The sequence below is a fragment of the Aquarana catesbeiana genome, linkage group LG05, assembly GCF_042186555.1.
Source record: "Aquarana catesbeiana isolate 2022-GZ linkage group LG05, ASM4218655v1, whole genome shotgun sequence".
Classification (NCBI taxonomy): Eukaryota; Metazoa; Chordata; class Amphibia; order Anura; family Ranidae; genus Aquarana; species Aquarana catesbeiana.
The window spans coordinates 18,853,195-18,872,058 of NC_133328.1; the positions used below are offsets into that span (position 1 = coordinate 18,853,195).

An 18,864-nucleotide genomic window follows, 5' to 3' on the forward strand; every position below is an offset into this window, starting at 1 on the left:
ACATGCTGGGGTCAGAGACTATTCCTTTTTCTCCCCCGTGCATGATACACATTCCAGATTGGACTATCTTCTGGTGGATCATCGGTTGGTGGATTCAGTAGTAGAAACTAAGATTGGGATCAGATCATTGTCAGACCATGCCCCTGTTACGATGAAAATAAAACTAAAAGAAGTGCAAAAACCCCCGTTTACTTGGCGCCTAAATGAGAACCTAATTAAAGATCCCAAAAGCGCAGAAAGAATTCAGCAGGAAATAGATTATTTCTTTCTAACTAATGAAACGGGCGAAACGCAGGGGGCGATGGTTTGGGAAACCTTTAAGGCGTATATCAGAGGGATCCTGATCTCGATGGGAGCAGGGCAGAAAAAAGAAAGAATAAAAAGAAAAGAAGCTCTTATTGCAGAAATTTTTAGATTAGAGCAGATACACAAAGCCTATAGAGGACCAGATAAGACACTACTGAAGCAGCTAACCATCAAGAGAGACGAACTAAAAGACTTAATGGAACAGGAGACTTTACACATAATGAATAGACATATAAGAGAAAAATTCAAGTGGGGTAATAAAGTAGGTAAACATCTGGCAAAAACTTTGAGGAAAAAACGGGACATAAATTTTATTGACAAGATCCAAAACAAAAATGGAGTACTGAAGTATTCGTCGGGTGAAATCGGAGATAAATTTAGACAATATTTCACATCCCTGTACTCAGTTAGTAAGAATGGCTGTAACAGAGGGAATAAAGAAAGGGCTGAGGCCTTCCTTACAGTGGCAGGGCTTAATAAATTGTCTGAAAAGGACTCAAAAGATCTCGATAAACCCATAACAGAGGAAGAAATCCGTCTCGCTATGAGATCCTCTCCATCTGGGAGAAGCCCAGGCCCAGATGGCTTTACAGCTGTCTTTTTCAAAACATTTGGAGAAACGCTGATTCCGAAGATGTGTAGGCTTTGGAACGAGCTTGGGTCGCAGGGTGAGCTGAGCGAAGGTGCTCTGCTAGCGGCAGTGACCTTAATCCCCAAGGAGGGCAAGGACCGCACCCTCTGCTCAAGTTATAGACCTATAGCGCTTATAAACGCAGACATTAAATTGTACGCGAAAGTGCTCGCATCTAGATTCAAGGAGAGAATGGCGCATCTGGTCCACCCGGACCAGGTGGGCTTCGTCCCCGGGAGAGAGAGCAGAGATAATGGGGTGCGGTCCTTGCTCATGGTAGAGGCCTTTAAGAGCAACGGAACCCCAGGTCTATTTCTGTCAATTGATGCAGAAAAGGCCTTTGACAGAGTAGACTGGGGTTTCATGGTCAAAACTTTGGAAGCTATGGGGGTGGGAGAAAAAATGATAAAGTGGATTAAAATTTTATACGACCATCCCTCTGCCTTTGTCAAAGTTAACAACATCCCCTCAGCTCAGTTCGAAATGAAAAACGGGACTAGACAGGGCTGCCCGCTATCCCCGCTCCTGTTTGTGTTGACATTAGAGCCTTTGCTAGCCACCTTACGAAAGAATCCGGATATAAGTGGGTGTACAGTAGGGAAGGAGGAACATAAACTGGCCGCATATGCCGACGACGTCCTCTTGTATATCACAAATCCGAGGATCTCGATCCCTAATTTACTATCGGATGTTAAGAAATATAGTGAGCTATCAAATTATAAGATCAATTTGGGAAAGTCCGAAGCCTTAAATATCAACATGGAAAAGAAGGAAGAGGTATGGATTAAGGAAACTTTCCACTTTCCAGTAAGAGACAATATCCAATACTTGGGGGTTAAGCTGTCGAACTCCGTGCAGAAGATATATGCCCTGAACTTTGTGCCTCTTCTGGACGAAGTCCGAGCAGAAGCTAAAAGGATGAGTCACTGCCCGACCTCATGGATAGGGCGAACCAATTCAGTGAAAATGGTGCTGGCCCCAAAAGTGTTCTATAAGATGCAAATGTTGCCTATCCCATTGCCTCAAACTTACTTTAAAAAGTTGACACAAATATTAAAGGGGTTTATTTGGAACAATAAGAAACCCAGAGTTGCACATAAAGAATTATGTAGAGGGAAAGCACAAGGGGGGTTGGCCCTCCCCGACTTCAAAAAATATTATAATGCAATAGTAATCGCACGGGCTGTAGACTGGGTTAAGGGAGGGACTGACAAAAGATGGGTCAGTCTGGAAATAGGTTTAAGTGGCGCATGTTTGAATTATTTATTATGGAATCCCCCACGTTGTAGAAAGCTAGGACCAAACACACATAACATTACACAACACACTTTTAAAATTTGGGACTGGATGCACACACTAAATGGGTGGGAGTATAATTCACCACTGATTTACTTAAAAAACAATGAGCTGTTTCCCCCGGGGATGGAGGAAGTGGGGGGTAACTGGATCTTAAACAACAAAACACAAGTAAAAGACATAGTGAAGAAAGGGAAAATAGGCACTTACGAGCACTTAGATACACGTAGAGACTTAATGAGACTAAATGGATGGCCATATGCCCAACTCTCGCACTTTGTTAAAATTCTCCCGGCACCTATAAGAGAGGAAAATAGCCTCTTACCAATAGAGAAAATATTTAACAGCAATAAGTCCAAAGGGTATATGTCCGCCATATACAAAATGCTGTTAATCAGTGAGGAGTTGGAAATGCCGCCATTCATTAAGAAATGGGAGAAGGATTTGGGGGCACCACTAGAAGAAAATGCAATGGGTAACATACTAAAGGCAATACACAGCACGGCAACTGACACAAAAATGATAGAGTCAAACTATAAGTGCCTATCCAGATGGTATGCAACGCCCGTAAAAATTAATAAATACCAACCGGACAGGTCGCCAAACTGTTGGAGGGGGTGTAGGATGCTTGGGTCTATGGCTCACATTTGGTGGAGCTGCCCGGTGGTTAAAAAGTTCTGGGAGGAAGTAATTCAAATAATTAAGATGATAACGGGCAAATCAATACCACATGACCCCTGGATATGTTTGTTTCATAGCTCGGAGGGAGGCAATCGGGAGTACAATACGTCCATAATCCCAGTACTATTAAATACAGCAAAAAGTGAAATTCCCAGGAATTGGCAGAATGCTGAAGGCCCTAAGATTAGGGATTGGTTGCTAAAAATACAGGAAACATATATTCTAGAGAAAGGGGAGAAAGACTGGTTATTTAAAGAGGAAGCGCTGGGGGGAGGAAGATGGGCTGTGTGGGCGGCATTCAGGAAAACTCCCTTATACGCCAAAATGATGCTGAGTTAATTCGACCTAAAGGGGGAATACAGGTGTGTTACCCTAGTGGAAAAACAGTAATGGACGTCTGCGGGGGGAAGTGGGGGGGGGGAGGGGACGGTTAGTGGAGGGCGGGTAGAGGGGAGGTTTTAGAGATAGGATGTTGGGGTTATTGTATGTTTTTGTCTTTTTTTTTTTCCTTTTGTATGGATATATAAAAAACTTAAATAAAGATTAAAAAAATAAATAAATAAATTCAGTGTGGCGGGGAGCAGTGGCAAGACAAGGCCATCAATCACCCAGGGCAAAGATACCAAACGGCGCCCCCCCCCCCCCAAAAAAAAATGTATGAGCATTATGTGTCAGCAAAAATCACCTCCCTCCCCCGTAAAAAAAAAATCTTCACATGTGGAAGGGGGCTTATTGGATTCTGGAAGCCCCCTTTATTAAAAAAAAGTCCAATGATATATACATCCAACGTCAATCACGTCAGTCAGTGATGCAGGTCCACGTCAATCAGGATGAATGGTGCCCGCCAAAAAAGAAAAATCTTGGTGGCCAACGAAAACATCCAATCTCATAGCTGTCTCATGCCGAATGTCATCTCCAGGGGCCCTGTGGCTAAAAGTAAAGAAAGGGGCAGGGTTCTCCGATTTCGTCATTGATCAAATACAGCTATGTGGCCAAGTGTGGTCGGTAATGCCGTGCTATCTCCCCCTTTGCTAACATGGTTAGGGATTCCTGGGCAGTAAATGAATGGGGTAACCTTTTTTGTTTGTTTTTTGGTAAAATTGCCATCATGGAGTCATCCCCCCAAAACTAATGATAGGGTTCTAGGCCCGAAAATGTATAATAATTTACCAGGGGTCATTCCTAGATCCAACTTTGGGTTTTGTTATTTTTTTGTTTCAACCTTTGACAGATAAGAAACTGTCATATATACCGATAGAAATACCATGACTATATATCATGTTCACTCCTGCATTTGGGATAAAAGTTTCCCAAGATTAGTATTATAGGTGGTCTGGCCTCTACATCACTACTGTGTTCTGATTTGATATAGAGACTGGTGGAAGGAACCACAGCATGCAAAAGGGGATAAGACATCTGAACTTCCAGGAAGTGATGGATGCTAAAGATTCTTTAGCAAGCTTTAGCTCTTTAAGAAAGCCAAGATTGGTAATATCGGTGGTGGGTTTCTTCCACTGGCCTCTATATCATTCCTATGTTCTGATTTGACATAGGGGTTGGTGTAAGGAACCGCAGCATGCAAAAGAACAAGACATCTGACATTCCAGTAAGTGTTGGATGATAAAGATTATTCAGCAAGCTTTAGCTCTTCAAGGCAGCCAAGATTGGTAATGTAGGCGATGGGTTCCTTCCAGCAGCCTCTACGTCGATACTGTGTTCTGATTTGACACAGGGGCTGGTGGAAGGAACCATAGCATGCAAAAGGGGATAAGACATCTGACCCTCCAGGAAGTATTGAATGCTAAAGATTCTTTAGCAAGCTTTAGCTCTTTACGAGAGCCAAGTTTGGTAATGCAGGTGGTGAGTGGATTCCTTCCACTGGTCTCTACATCACTATCATGCTCTGACTTGACATAGAGGCTGGTGGAAGGAACCACAGCATGCAAAAGGAGACAAGACATCTGACACCACAGAAACTGTTGGATCTTAAAGATTTTTATGCAAGCTTTAGCTCTTCAACAGCCAGGATTGGTAATGCAAGCAATGGGTTCCTTCCAGGAGCCTCTACGTCAATACTGTGCTCTGATTTGGCATAGGGGCTGGTGGAAGGAACCACATCATGCAAAAGGGTACAAGACATATGATACTCCAGGATGTGTTGGAAGCTAAAGATTCTTTAGCAAGCTTTAGCTCTTTAAGACAGCCAAGATTGGTAATGCAAGCGATGGGTTCCTTACAGCAGCCTGAACGTCAATACTGTGTTCTGATTTGACAAGGGATGGTGGAAAGAACCACAGCACGTAAAAAGGATAAGACCTCTGAACCTCCAGGAAGTGTTGGATGCTAAAGATTTTTTTAAGCAAGCTTTAGCTCTTCAAAAGAGCCAAAATTGGTAATGGGGTAGTGGGTTCCTTCCACTGGCCTCTACGTCACTACTACTGTATGTTCTGTTATGACATAGAGGCTGGTGGAAATTACCACGCCATGTAAAAGAGGACAAGGCATCTGGCACTCCAGGAAGGTTTGGATGCTAAAGGTTCTTTAGCAAGCTTTAGCTCTTTAAAGCGGAGTTCCACCTAAGAGTGAGTAAGGCTTCACTGCCCGGTTCCCTTACTCGCATTGGAGGAGACATGCACCCAACAGCCGATGGAAACATCAGCTGCGGTGCCGACATCGCTGGACTCCAGGACAGGTAAGTGTCTGATTATTAAAAGTCAGCAGCTGCACTATGTGCAGCTTGTTGGCTTTTAATTTTTGCAGCGGTGGGTGGACCTCCTCTTTAAGGGGGGTCATGCAGCTGATAGGTTCCTTCCAGCAGCCTCTATGTCAATACTGTGTTCTGATTTGACATAGGGGCTGGAGGAAGGGCCCACGGCGTGCAAAAGGGCACGTGGCATCTGACATTCCAGTAAGCGTTGGATGCCAAAGGTTCTTTAGCAAGCTTTAGTTCTTCAAGAGAGCCAAGATTGGTAATGCAAGTGATGGGTTCCTTTCAGCAGTCTCCACCTCACCACTTGTGGAAGCCTGGTTGGGGACCAAGCTCCCGATCCCTCTTATTTCAAAATTTCTGGATGATGGTACAGGTTTCTACATAATTTTTATTCCTAGTATTGACTACAGAGGCCACTTCTATTTCTTTATATCACCACTGTGTTTTGTTTTGACATAGGAGCTGGTGAAAGGAACCACGGCATGCAAAAGGGGACAAGACATCTGAAACTCCAGGAAGTGATGACTGCTAAATACTCTTCAGCTCTGTAGCAGGGCCAATATTGGCAATGCTGGCAATGAGTGAGTGTTCATTCTTTTCTTTGCTGGTAACCCTTTTATTAAATTAAAAAAAAAAAAAAATAGTCACTTTGCGAGAGGAATTTTCCAGTGGACTCCAATTCTTTTATATATATTTTTAATGGTCGGGGTCAAATTTTAGTTTGCATTCACAATCTACTCTTTCCTCCCTAGCTCCACTTAATTCCATTTTCTTTTTCAAGTAGGCTGATTGCATCCAAGAAACTCTTTAAATCCTCCCTCTTTTGGTTCTCCGGCGTGCTCTTCGTTCGCTCGCGTCTCACCCGCTGAGTTCAGTCGCTCTGTTCTGTGATCATAAAGAGTGACCTGTCAGTAAGTACCCAGCAACAGCGGCACATTCTGCAGCTCCATTCAAAGCTGGCATATTCACTGTCAGCCTTGTGCGTATGACAAAAGATGAAAAGCTCTGCGGGGTGCGGTGTGGAGTACACGCCGTACAATAGCGGGGTGACGAGTATGCGTCTCCCCCCCCCGCTGACTGCAACACTGCTGGCCTGCGGAGCGCAATCCAAAATATCACAGGGGGCAGGAGAGGTGGAACGTGTACGCCGCGAAACTCGCGTCAACCCCCATTGTCAGGATCCACACTGGGGCAGATCTACAACAGGTCATCTTTAAAGGGGTTGTAAAGGTAAATTTTTTTTTTTTTTAAAATAACAAACATGTTATACTTACCTTCACTGTGCAGCTCGTTCTGCACAGAGTGACCCCGAACCTGGTCTTCTGGGGTCCCTCGGCGGCTGTTTCAGCTCCTCCCCGCAAGCATTAACCACCTTAATGCGAGCTCCCTCGCATGGTGGTGAGTGCTTTCAGGCGTGCTCCCATGATACAGCGAGCGGCTATAGCCGCTCGCTGTATCACTCAGCCCCGCCCCCCGGCGCGCCGCGTCATCGGATGTGATTGACAGCAGCGTGAGCCAATGGCTGCGCTGCTTTCAATCCATCCACTGCAGCCAATCAGCGACCAGGCTGAGCTACAATGAAGATGACGAGAACGAGCAGCGAAGATTCGAGGCGTCAGGTAAGTAAAACGGGGGGGCTGGGGGCGGCGGTACTGTCAAAAGTTTTTTTACCTTAATGCATAGAATTGCGAATTGTTTTAAACGCAAATTTTTGGAAAAGGGACACTTTCATGAATTTTAAAAAATCCAAACAGTAAAGTTACCCCAATTTTTTTGTGTAATGTGAAAGATGATGTTACGCCGAGTAAATAGATACCAAACATGTCACCCTTTATAATTGCACGCACTCGTGGAATGGCGACAAACTACGGTACCTATGAATTTCCATAGGCGACGCTTTAAATTTTTTTTACGGTTACCAGGTTTGAGTTACAGAGGAGGTCTAGGGCTAGAATTCTTGCTCTCGCTCTGATGATCGCGGCGATACTTCACATGTGTGATTTGAACATCGTTTACATATGCGGGCGCGACTTCCGTATGCGTTTTCTTCGCTGCGCAAGCTCGCGGGGACGGGGGCACTTTAAAAAAAAAATTTTAATCTATTTTATTTATTTTTATACTTTATAAATTGTGTTTAAAAAAAAATTTTTTTTTTTTTTTTTTTACTTTTATTGCTGTCACAAGGAATGTAGACATCCCTTGTGACAGTAATAGGTGGTGACAGGTACTCTTTATGGAGGGATCGGGGGTCTTTTTACTTCACAGTATTCAGATCGCTGAAAACGGCGATTCTGAATACTGTATATTTTTTTAAAACCGGCGCCATTGGCAGCCGAGTAAACGGGAAGTGACGTCATGACGTCGCTTCCGCGTTTACAATGAGAAGGCTGGAACGAAGCCGCCCACAGCTTCGTTCCAGCCCGCCCCCAGCCGCCTAAGGCAGCCGATTAGATACAGGGCCTCCCGATCGCACGGGAGGCCCAGTAAGAGCAGCGGGAGGCGGCGGGATGACAGCCGAGCAGCTTTTAGCCGCATCGGTTGTTATACTCGGATAGCCGATCGCCCGCTCGAAACAACGGTACGGGGATGATGCCTCCAGCTGCAGGCATTATCCCCATATAACCACGGAAAGCCGAGTACGCATATCTGCGTACGGTCGGCGGTAAGGGGTTAGACCCAATCGCTAAAATCTTATATAAGGTTTAAAATTGTAATGTAATTTCAAAAGTGTTAAGCCGCGTACAGATGATCGGACATTCCGACAACAAAGTCCATGGATTTTTTTCCGATTTTTTTTTTTTTTTTGGCTCAAACTTGTCTAGCATACACACGGTCGCACAAATGTTGTCGGAAATTCCGATCGCCAAGAATGCGGTGACGTACAGCACGTACGATGAGCCGAGAAAAAATGAAGTTCAATAGCCAGTGCGGCTCTTCTGCTCGATTCCGAGCATGCGTGGAACTTTGTGCGTCGGAAATGTGTACGCACGCTCGGAATTTCCGAAAACAAGTCTTGTTGCCGGAAAATTTGAGAACCAGCTCTCAAACATCTGTTGTCGGAAATTCCTACAGCAAATGTCCAATGGAGCCTACACACGGTCGGACTTTCCGACAACAAGCTCCCATCGAACATTTGTTGTCAGAAATTCCGACCGTGTGTATATTACTAAACCCACAACAGTAAAATCAGTCTGTATATGCAGTAAAGCATGCTTGTTATACTCACTGTGGAACCTAAGGGGTTAATCCACTGCATTGTCTAAAAAGGCTGCTTGACCCTGTCTTCTCTGATCCTCCCCTTCTTCCCCAATTCATCTCCTGATAGAACAGAGGCTAGGGGGCAAGCTGCACATGCTCAGCTTGGTGTGTATTGCTAGAAAGTTTTTTTTTTTCCTTGGGAGGGTGCATGTGATCAGCACAGGGCCAATCAGCACTGTCCAGACAGAAGGTCATGGGTACTGCAGCCTCAAAGGACAGTCAGAGGAGAATGAAAACTCCTCCTGCAAGCTTTACCTAGACCCTGATAGAAGTCAGATAACTGCTACCCTGTTTCCCCGAAAATAAGACCTAGCGTGATTGTCGGTGATGGCTGCAATATAAGCCCTACCCCCCAAATAAGCCCTAGTTAAAGTCCTTGTAGCTCTTATTTTCAGGGTAGGGCTTATTTTCGGGGAAACAGGGTAGGGCTTATTTGGGGGGTAGGGCTTATATTGTAGCCATCACTGACAATTACACTAGGTCTTATTTTCAGGGAAACAGGGTATATACTGCAGCTGAGAAAAGGTATTTAGCAGTTTACATTTACTAAAACATTTGCATTTCCATGTTGTGTGTACTGTGGGAGACCAGATATGGTGAATGCAGGGTCCTGGGTTTAGTAACACTTTAAATCAGCAGCTTTCATTAAGGTAATGCCAGTGATCCTGCAATGAAACTGCTTGTGTATGCACTTCCTGTTATAGGGTGACAACGCTATGTTCCTGTCTCCCAATTGCTCTCCTGTGTTGTCACCCTGTCACTTATGCTTCCATGGGGGAGGCTATAAGCTTCTATCAGGAAACCCGCCATGAGAAATGCCATATAGCCATCACTAGAGTGCAGGTAGACGAGAAGTGGTTGTATATATGACATACTCAGGGATATGCAATTAGCGGACCTCAAGCTGTTGCAGAACTACAAGTCCCATCATGCCTCTGCCTCTGGGTGTCATGCTTGTGGCTGTCAGAGTCTCGATTTGCCTCATGTGATTTGTAGTTCTGCAACAGCTGGAGGTCCGCTAATTGCATATCTCTGACATACATGATGATGCAGGCGTTAGTGCAGCACTTTATAATAGAAGGCCTCATGCATGCTGGGCTTTTAGCTGCAGCTGGAAGGCACAGGTGCATTGTCCAGCCCTGCAAAGAATGGGGATGGAATGCGCACCTAGAGGTACATTTAGTTCAGTATGCACCCAGGGTCAATACTTTGTAGAACCACCTTTGTCTGCAATTACAGCTGCAAGTCTGTAAGTTTGGGGACGTCTCTACCAGCTTTGCACATCTAGAGAGGGACAATTTTGCCCATTCTTCTTTGCGAAATATCTCAAGCTCTGTCAGATTGGATGGAGAGCGTCTGTGAACAGCAAATTTCAAGTCTTGCCACAGATTCTCAATTGGATTTAGGTCTGGACTGTGACTGGGCCATTCTAACACATGAATATGCTTTGATCTAAACCATTCCATTGTAGCTCTGGCTGTATGTTTGGGGTCGTTGTCCTGCCGGAAAGTGAACCTTCGCCCCAGTCTCAGACTCTAACAGTTTTTCTTCTAAGATTGTCCTGTATTTGGCTCCATCCATCTTCCCATCAAATCTGACCAGCTTCCCTGTCCCTGCTGAAGAAAATCATCCCCACAACATGATGCTGCCACCACCATGTTTCACAGTAGGGATGGTGTGTTCAGGGTGATGTGCAGTGTTAGTTTTACACCACACATAACTTTTGCTTTTAGACCAAAAAGTTCAGTTGGCTCGCAGTCTATATCTAATTCATCCCAAAGGTGTTCTATCAGGTTGTGCAGGCCAGTCAAGTTCCTCCATCCCAAACTCGCTCATCCATGTCTTTATGGACCTTGCTTTGTGCACTGGTGCGCAGTCATGTTGGAACAGGAAGTGGCCATCCCCCAAACTGTTCCCACAAAGTTGGGAGCATTAAATTGTCCAAAATGTCTTGGTATGCTGATGTCTTAAGAGTTCCCTTCACTGGAACTAAGGGGCCAAGCCCAACCCCTGAAAAACAACCCCCACACCATAATCCCCCCTCCACCAAATGATTTGGACCAGAGCACAAAGCAAGGTCCATAAAGACATGGATGAGCGAGTTTTGGGTGGAGGAACTTGACTGACCTCAACCCGATAGAACACCTTTGGGATAAATTAGAGCTGAGACTGTGAGCCAGGCCTTCTCGTCCAACATCAGCCTCTGAACTCACAAATGCGCTTCGGGAAGAATGGTCAAACATTCCCATAGACACACTCCTAAACCTTGTGGACGGCCTTCCCAGAAGAGTGGAAGCTGTTATAGCTGCCAAGGTTGGGCCAACGCAATATTGAACCCGATAAAAAGTGAATCTACATGTAAAGGCAGGTGTCCCAATACTTTTGACAATATAGTGTATGTTCTCTTAGGGTTTATTGTGGTGGCTAGGTGTGTTGGAATAACATTTAAAATGAACACATGAGCAAATGTGCATTTTACTGCATCTTACTGTAGCTCAATAACCCCTAAATGAACCCCTTCCTGTCCAGAGCTTAAAACATCAGCACCAGAAGCCACTATTTTATTTTTTTTGCCACATTTTCAGCACTAAAACAATGCATGGTAATTATTATTATTATTATTTAAGGTACTTATATAGCGCCGTCAATTTACGCAGCGCTTTACATATACATTGTACATTCACATCGGTCCATACCCTCAAGGAGCTTACGCTCAAAGGTCTCTAACTCACATTCATTAACTAGGGGCCAGGGGCGTTGCTAGGTCTACAAAAGATCTGGGGCTAGAGCCTATAGCAGCGTAGTAAAGAAAGTCATTCGCTTGGGCGGGCATACACATGTATATACAGTAATATACGTGTGTGTATATATATATATATATATATATATATATATCCCCAGAGAGCCTCCCCCTTACATCAGGGTCCCCAGAGAGCCCCCCCTTACTTCAGGGTCCCCAGAGAGCCTCCTCCTTACTTCAGGGTCCCCAGAGAGCCCTCCCTTACATCAGGGTCCCCAGAGAGCCCCCCTTACTTCAGGGTCCCCAGAGAGCCCTCCCTTACATCAGGGTCCCCAGAGAGCCCCCCTTACATCAGGGTCCCCAGAGAGCTCCCCCCTTACATCTGGTCCCCAAAGAGCCTTCTCCTTACATCAGAGTCCCCAGAGAGCCTCCCTCTTGCATCAGGGTCCCCAGAGAGCCTCCCCCTTAAAATCAGGGACCCCAGAGAGCCTCCCCCCATGCATCAAGGTCCCCCGAGAGCCTCCCCCTTAACATCAGGGACTCCAGAGAGCCCCCCACTTACATCAGGGTCCCCAGAGATCCCCCCACTTACATCAGGGTCCCCAGAGAGCCTCCCCTCCCCTTGGGGACCCCTACAGAGACTTGGGGCTATGGGCACCAGATTCTGGGCTATAGCCCCAAAAGCCACCCCCTAGCGACGCCACTGCTAGGGGCCAAGTTAGACAGAAGCCAATTAACCTACCAGCATGTCTTTGGAGTGCATGTGATGCATTTTGCTTGCATGACAACGCATTTTAACCGTCTGAATGGGTCTGTACAGCGAAGCTTTGTCGGAAGTGGCAGGTAATAAAACGGAAAGGGTTAAAGACTGAATTTTCCTTTCAAAACAAGCACCCTGGGTGATGCCGCCATTGGTTTTCTGCCATAATTTATTCCGCAATTACACTAAGCTGTAAGACCTGCAATGCCATCAATACACCAACCTTTATCTGAGGAAAGTCAATAGCACACGACTGAAGGAAAAACACAACGTTTCTCCAGCTGCACAAAAGACCGAAAAAGAAATCACGAGCGGATGCAGCATGGTGCAGCTCATAAAAATGAAGCGAAGATTGGGACATAAAAGACGGCTCCCCGCACTCCCTCCAGACATAGTAATAAGCAGAGACTGAATGCAGAAAGAATAACCCGACAAAAAGCACGACCGTACTCTGGTAAACTACACTCCGATAAAGGGAAAGATATTTATTGTGTTTATTGCAGACAGTCCGGGATTTAACCATCTGTCTGCTTTTTAAAATTTTTGCACACATGTGAAAAATCTCAATTTTTTTGGTAGAATTGGATTTAAATCCTCCCCAAAACAATTATATATTTACTGAAAGCAAAGACCCTGAAGAATAAAATGCTAGAAGTTTCAACTTTCTAATGCCATGTGATATTTGTGCAGCTATTTATTAAACACATTTTTTTTTTTTTTTTTTACTAGAAATAGACACTAAAATAATTTATGTGCAAGTAAAAGCAATTATACCCAATTATATGGTAAAATATAAAAGGTGAGAATGTATCAAGTATACAGATACCAAACATGTAAAGCCCTAAATCTGCATGCGCCCATGAAATATTTTTTTTTAAACTATGGTATTCGTATTTTTTTTAAGGTAGAATTCCACCTTAACCACTTCAGCCCCGGAAGAATTTACCCCTTCCTGACCAGAGCACTTTTTGCGATTCGGCACTGCGTCCATTTAACTGACAATTGCGCGGTCGTGCGACGTTGCACCTAAACAAAATTGACGTCCCTTTTTTCCCACAAATAGAGCTTTCTTTTGGTGGTTATTTGATCACCTCTGCGGTTTTTATTATTTGCGCTATAAACAAAAAAAAGAGCGACAATTTTGATAAAAAGGCAATATTTTTTACTTTTTGCTGTAATAAATTTCCCCCAAAAAATATATTAAAAAAAAACAAATTTCTTTCTCAGTTTAGGCCGATATGTATTCTTCTACATATTTTTGGTAAAAAAAATCGCAAAGATCGTATATTGTGGATGTAAAAATAGCAGTAGTTGTTAGTGCCAACTGTGTTCTAGTGAGTTGGTTCTTCTCATAATTTAACCAAAATAAGACAACTTCAATCCAGGTATCTGGGCTTCTAGTGAAAGGTTGAGTTGGGTTTGATTTACTCAATGATCCATTTGTTTGTTTTCCTTGCTGTCCGCCATAGTCTAAGAACTCTTCACCAACCTAATGTTCAAAAGCGCCAATACTTTTTCTATCTTGCGCATATATTGTCCAGCTTTCACTTCCAAAGGATAGGTCCTAAAACAGCAAAGCATGGACAAATTCCGTTCTTCTCTTGGTTATACTGTTTACATTGAATACAGTTTTCCTAAATGTCCCATTCCCATTGTCAACTAAGGTTCACCCAGAGGTTGGTAGGGGTTCCTTGAGCTGTGGCTGATTGACTTTCCATTTTATGGTGGCTACATAGTCTCGGGGTCAATGCCCCTTGGTAGGACCAGTTGCATGAAGCCAATCATGTTTTTCTATGCCCATAAGGGTCGGTTCACACTGGGACGACTTGGGATCCGACTTGTACGCCCTCAAGTCGCCCCAAGTCGCCCCAGAAAGAGATTCACATTTAAGTGAATGGGAGCGTCTTAATAGACACTACTGAAGTCGCTCCGACTTCAGAGCGTACTCCCTGTACTACTTTGATCCGACTTTGATCCGACTTCAGCCTATTGACTATCATTGAAGTCGGATCGCCGTCTTGCATGATCCGACTTCGGCATGCGACTTGTGCTCAGATGATCTTGAGGGGGAACTCCGCGCCAAATTTTAAATAAAAATCCGGCATGGGTTCCCCCTCCAAGAGCATACCAGGCCCTTGGGTCTGGTATGGACCTTGAGGGGAACCCCCTACGCCGAAAAAGCGGCGTGGGGGGGTCCCCCAATCCATACCAGACCCTTATCCGAACACGCAGCCCGGCCGGACAGGAATGGGGGTGGGGGACAAGCCAGCGCCCCCCCCCATCCTGAACCGTACCAGGCCGCATGCCCTCAACATGGGGGGGTTGGTGCCTTGGGGAAGGGGGGCGCGCTGCGGCCCCCCCACCCCAAAGCACCTTGTCCCCATGTTGATGAGGACAAGGGCCTCTTCCCGACAACCCTGGCCGTTGGTTGTCGGGGTCTGTGGGCTTATCGGAATCCGGGAGCCCCCTTTAATAAGAGGGCCCCCAGATCCCGGCCCCCCACCCTATGTGATTGAGTATGAGGTACATCGAACCCCTACCCATTCACCTAGGGAAAGTGTCAATTTAAAAAAAAAACACTACACAGATTTTTAAAGTAATTTATTAGTCAGCTCCGGGGGTCTTCTTCCGACTTCGGGGTCTCTCCGGTTCTTCTCCGCGCTCTCCGGGTCTTCTGCAGGGCTCCTCCGCTATTTTCTGCTCTTTTGCCGCTCTTTTGCTATAGCGGAGGAGCCCGGTCTTCAATCTTCTGCCTTCTGCCCTCTTCTCCTGATGTTGACACGACGCTCTCTGGGGCTGGAATGCACTCTGAGCGCTCCGCTCTGACTTATATAGGTGGTGACCACACCCCCTTATGCCGTCACAGTCCCTGGGCATGCTGGGACTGTGACGTTTTAGGGGGCGTGGTCATCACCCAATGACCACGCCCCCTATGCAGTCATAGTCCCAGCATGCCCAGGGACTGTGACGGCATAAGGGGGCGGGGCCACCGCCTATATAAGTCAGAGCAGAGCGCACAGAGAGCATTCTAGCCGGAGAGAGCGTCGTGTCAACATCAGAAGAAGAGGAGAGGGCAGAAGATGGAAGACCGGGCTCCTCCGCTTTAGCAAAAGAGCGGCAGAAGAGAGCGGAGGAGCCCGGAGGAAGATCCGGAGAGCGTGGAGAAGAACCGGAGAGACCCCCGAAGTCGGAAGAAGACCCCCGGAGCTGTCTAATAAAATACTTTAAAAATCTATGTAGTGTTTTTTTTTAAATTGACACTTTTTCCCTAGGTGAATGGGTAGGGGTACGATGTACCCCATACTCATTCACATAGGGTGGGGGGCCGGGATCTGGGGGCCCCCTTATTAAAGGGGGCTCCCGGATTCTGATAAGCCCTCCGCCCGCAGACCCCGACAACCAACGGCCAGGGTTGTCGGGAAGAGGCCCTTGTCCTCATCAACATGGGGACAAGGAGCTTTGGGGGGGGGGCCCGCAACGCGCTCCCTCCCCCAAGGCACCAACCCCCTATGTTGAGGGCATGCGGCCTGGTACGGTTCAGGGGGGGGGGGGGGCGCTCGCTCGTCCCCACTCTCATTCCTGTCCGGCCGGGCTGCGTGCTCGGATAAGGGTCTGGTATGGATTGGGGGGGACCCCCCACGCCGTTTTTTCGGCGTAGGGGGTTCCCCTCAAGGTCCATACCAGACCCAAGGGCCTGGTATGCTCCTGGAGGGGGAACCCATGCCGGTTTTTTATTTAAAATTTGGCGCAGAGTTCCCCCTAAAGATTCATACCAAACACAGTGGCGGGGATCCAAGTCGGATCCCCGTTCATTGAAAGTCGGACACATGTCGCAGGGCAAAGTCGGATCCACAAGTCACGTTGAAGTCCGTTGAAGTCGTGTTGCAAAGTCGCGTTGAAGTCGTGTTGCCCCTGTGTGAATCGAGCCTAAGGGTTGCATTCTGACCACCACTGTAAAGGTTGCAGTCTTCATGCTGACCTCCCAAGTGAGTGGTATTTTCTTGACTATCAATGAATTGATTCTAGCAAGGGTGCCCGGTGACTAGGGTGACCACATTTCCAAACTGCCATTCAGGGACTCCCCCAGCATGCATCGGTTGGTGATGTCACAAGAGGGCGGTGCCACCATGTGACGTCACTGGGTGGCACCGCCCCTTACCTATTTAAGAAATGTCACTCGGCTTACAATGCAGTTGGCGGGTGGCTGTGCTTGAGAGCAGAGTGGGGTTTATATGCAACTTTAGTGCCTTAGATGGAAAAGCATTTGTTTAATGTATGTTAGCCTATTATTGCAGTTGCAGGCAGCCACTTAGGCTAACATACATTAAACAAATACTCTTTATATCTAAGGCACTAAAGTTGTATATAAAAAAAATATGCACTTTAGACTACAAAAGGTATACAAATTACCTGTGTCAGTTTCATTCTGGGACATGGTACTGTCCCGGAATGAGGGGTGCCCGGGACCGGGGACAGACCTGCAAAATGCGGGACTGTCCCAGGCAATCCAGGCAGTGGCGGTGTCACCCCTCTCTCCAGCCACCCCTTCTGTGTAGAATGAATAGATTCAGGCGTCCGGCCTCTTTTCGGACGCCGGGCGCCTAAATTACAGCGGCGGGGGGGGGTTTGAAGCGCCTGATTAGAGCCATAGGCTTCAAAAAAGGAGAACTGAGAACGCAAACCATTGCGCTCGCAGTCCACCCAGGTGTGTTAGCAAAGCAAGTCAATATTTGCTTGCTAACACAGAACCGCCTCTCAGCCAATCAGGAGGCCTGGATGTAATACCAGTCACCTGATTGGCTGAAGGCAGAGGCAATCCTATTGGCCGCCTAGCAGAACAGGAAGAAGAGGCACACGAAGGACACAGGAGCCATTGCTGCGCTACCCATCCCACAGCTTGCCGCCTGACCCGCTGCCTGACCTACCATGATGGGGTAAGTGCCGGGCAGACAGCGGCGGGCGGGCGAGAGGGCGGGGGGGGGCACAGTGGCTGCATATTATTGGCACAGAGGCTGCAATTGATGGGGCACAGTTGGCTGCATTTGCTGGGCACAGTGGCTGCATATTATGGGCACAGAGGCTGCAATTGATGGGGCACAGTTGGCTGCATTTGCTGGGCATAGCTACTGCATATTATGGGCACTGAGGCTGCAATTGATGGGCACAGTTGGCTGCATTTATTGGGTACAGTGGCTGCATATTATGGACACAGAGGCTGCAATTGATGGGGCACAGTTGGCTGTATTTGCTGGGCACAGTGGCTGCATATTATGGGCACAGGGGCTGCATATTATGGGCACAGAGGCTGCATATGATGGGCACAGTTGGCTGAATATTATGGGCAGAGTTGGCTTCATTTGCTGGGCACAGAGGCCGCATATGATGGGCACAGTGGCTGCATATGATGGGCACAGTTGGCTGCGTATGATGGACACAGTTGGCTGCATATGATGGGCACAGTGGCTGCATATGATGGGCAGAGTGGCTGCATTTGCTGGGCACAGTGGCTGCATATGATGGGCACAGTGGCTGCATTTGCTGGGCACAGTGGCTGCATATGATGGGCACAGTGGCTGCATTTGATGGCACAGTGGCAGCAATTGATGGTGGACAGTGGTTGCAATTGATGTTTTTGTTTCATTATCTTTCAGAATATTTTTAGCACTAGCAGCCAGTGAATCCGGGACACGTGGTCACCCTATTTGTGACCTGAAATTTATTTCAAGGGTTCCTCTGGGGTAAAGATGTTGAGAAAGGCTGGTCTACAAGGTGGTGTTATGATACTATTTTTAAACACAAATATTGCATAGTGGAATTCTTTAATTCCTCGTGCATGAAAAACTTGTAGGTAAAAGCAGACAGGATCTCGAGCTCGGCTCAGCTATTGTACTTGGGAAGCCAATTAGCGGCATTCGAAGAGCACTAATCAGCAGCTTCTAAGAAGACGTTAAATAACGATGAGCAGGCTGGAAGGAACCCCCGTGCTGGAGGGTTTGTTTCTTTTTTTCTTCTTTGAAATCTTTTCAAAGCAGGTGTCTCTAGGTGAAAACACAGACTGACATGTTTTTTCCTTTATCTCTCATATGCTTTTTATTGTTTTAATGGTTGTTTCATTGTTGTTTTTAGACAATAAAGAAAAATAAAAGAAGAACTGAATAACAAGAGCCCTGAATGCAGCAAAGTTTCATTCTGTTCACCCCGGCACAATTAGGAAAAAGACATCCCACATTTTTGTATCACTCAATCAAGCCCTGTAAGTGCCAACACCTGTAAATGTGTGTATATTTCTGCAGGTATGACACCATAAATATGTCACTTGTACCAGCTCACAAGCAAAGGGAGAAAATAATGCCCTGTACATACGACTGGTTTTGCCGTCGGAATAAACTCTGAAGGTTTTTCCGACGGAGGCTGTCTTGCATACACGGGCTCACACCAAATTCTGACCGTCCAGAACGAGGTGACGTACAACACGTATGACG

The 18,864-nt window shown here is 46.3% G+C and overlaps 1 protein-coding gene across 6 annotated transcripts in view; it reads right to left on the reverse strand.

Annotated features, from left to right (window-relative positions):
• ADCYAP1R1 (ADCYAP receptor type I) overlaps positions 1 to 18,864 on the reverse strand; it is a 271,371-nt gene that overhangs the window by 208,103 nt on the left and 44,404 nt on the right. For 4 of the 6 annotated variants that reach the window (XM_073629492.1, XM_073629494.1, XM_073629496.1 and 1 more), the window contains exon 2: positions 2,444 to 2,531. The exons of the other annotated variants lie outside the window; for them this stretch is intronic. The gene's annotated coding sequence lies outside the window, so the exon portion shown is untranslated. The remainder of the gene's footprint in view (positions 1 to 2,443; positions 2,532 to 18,864) is intronic. 6 annotated transcript variants of the gene reach the window in all.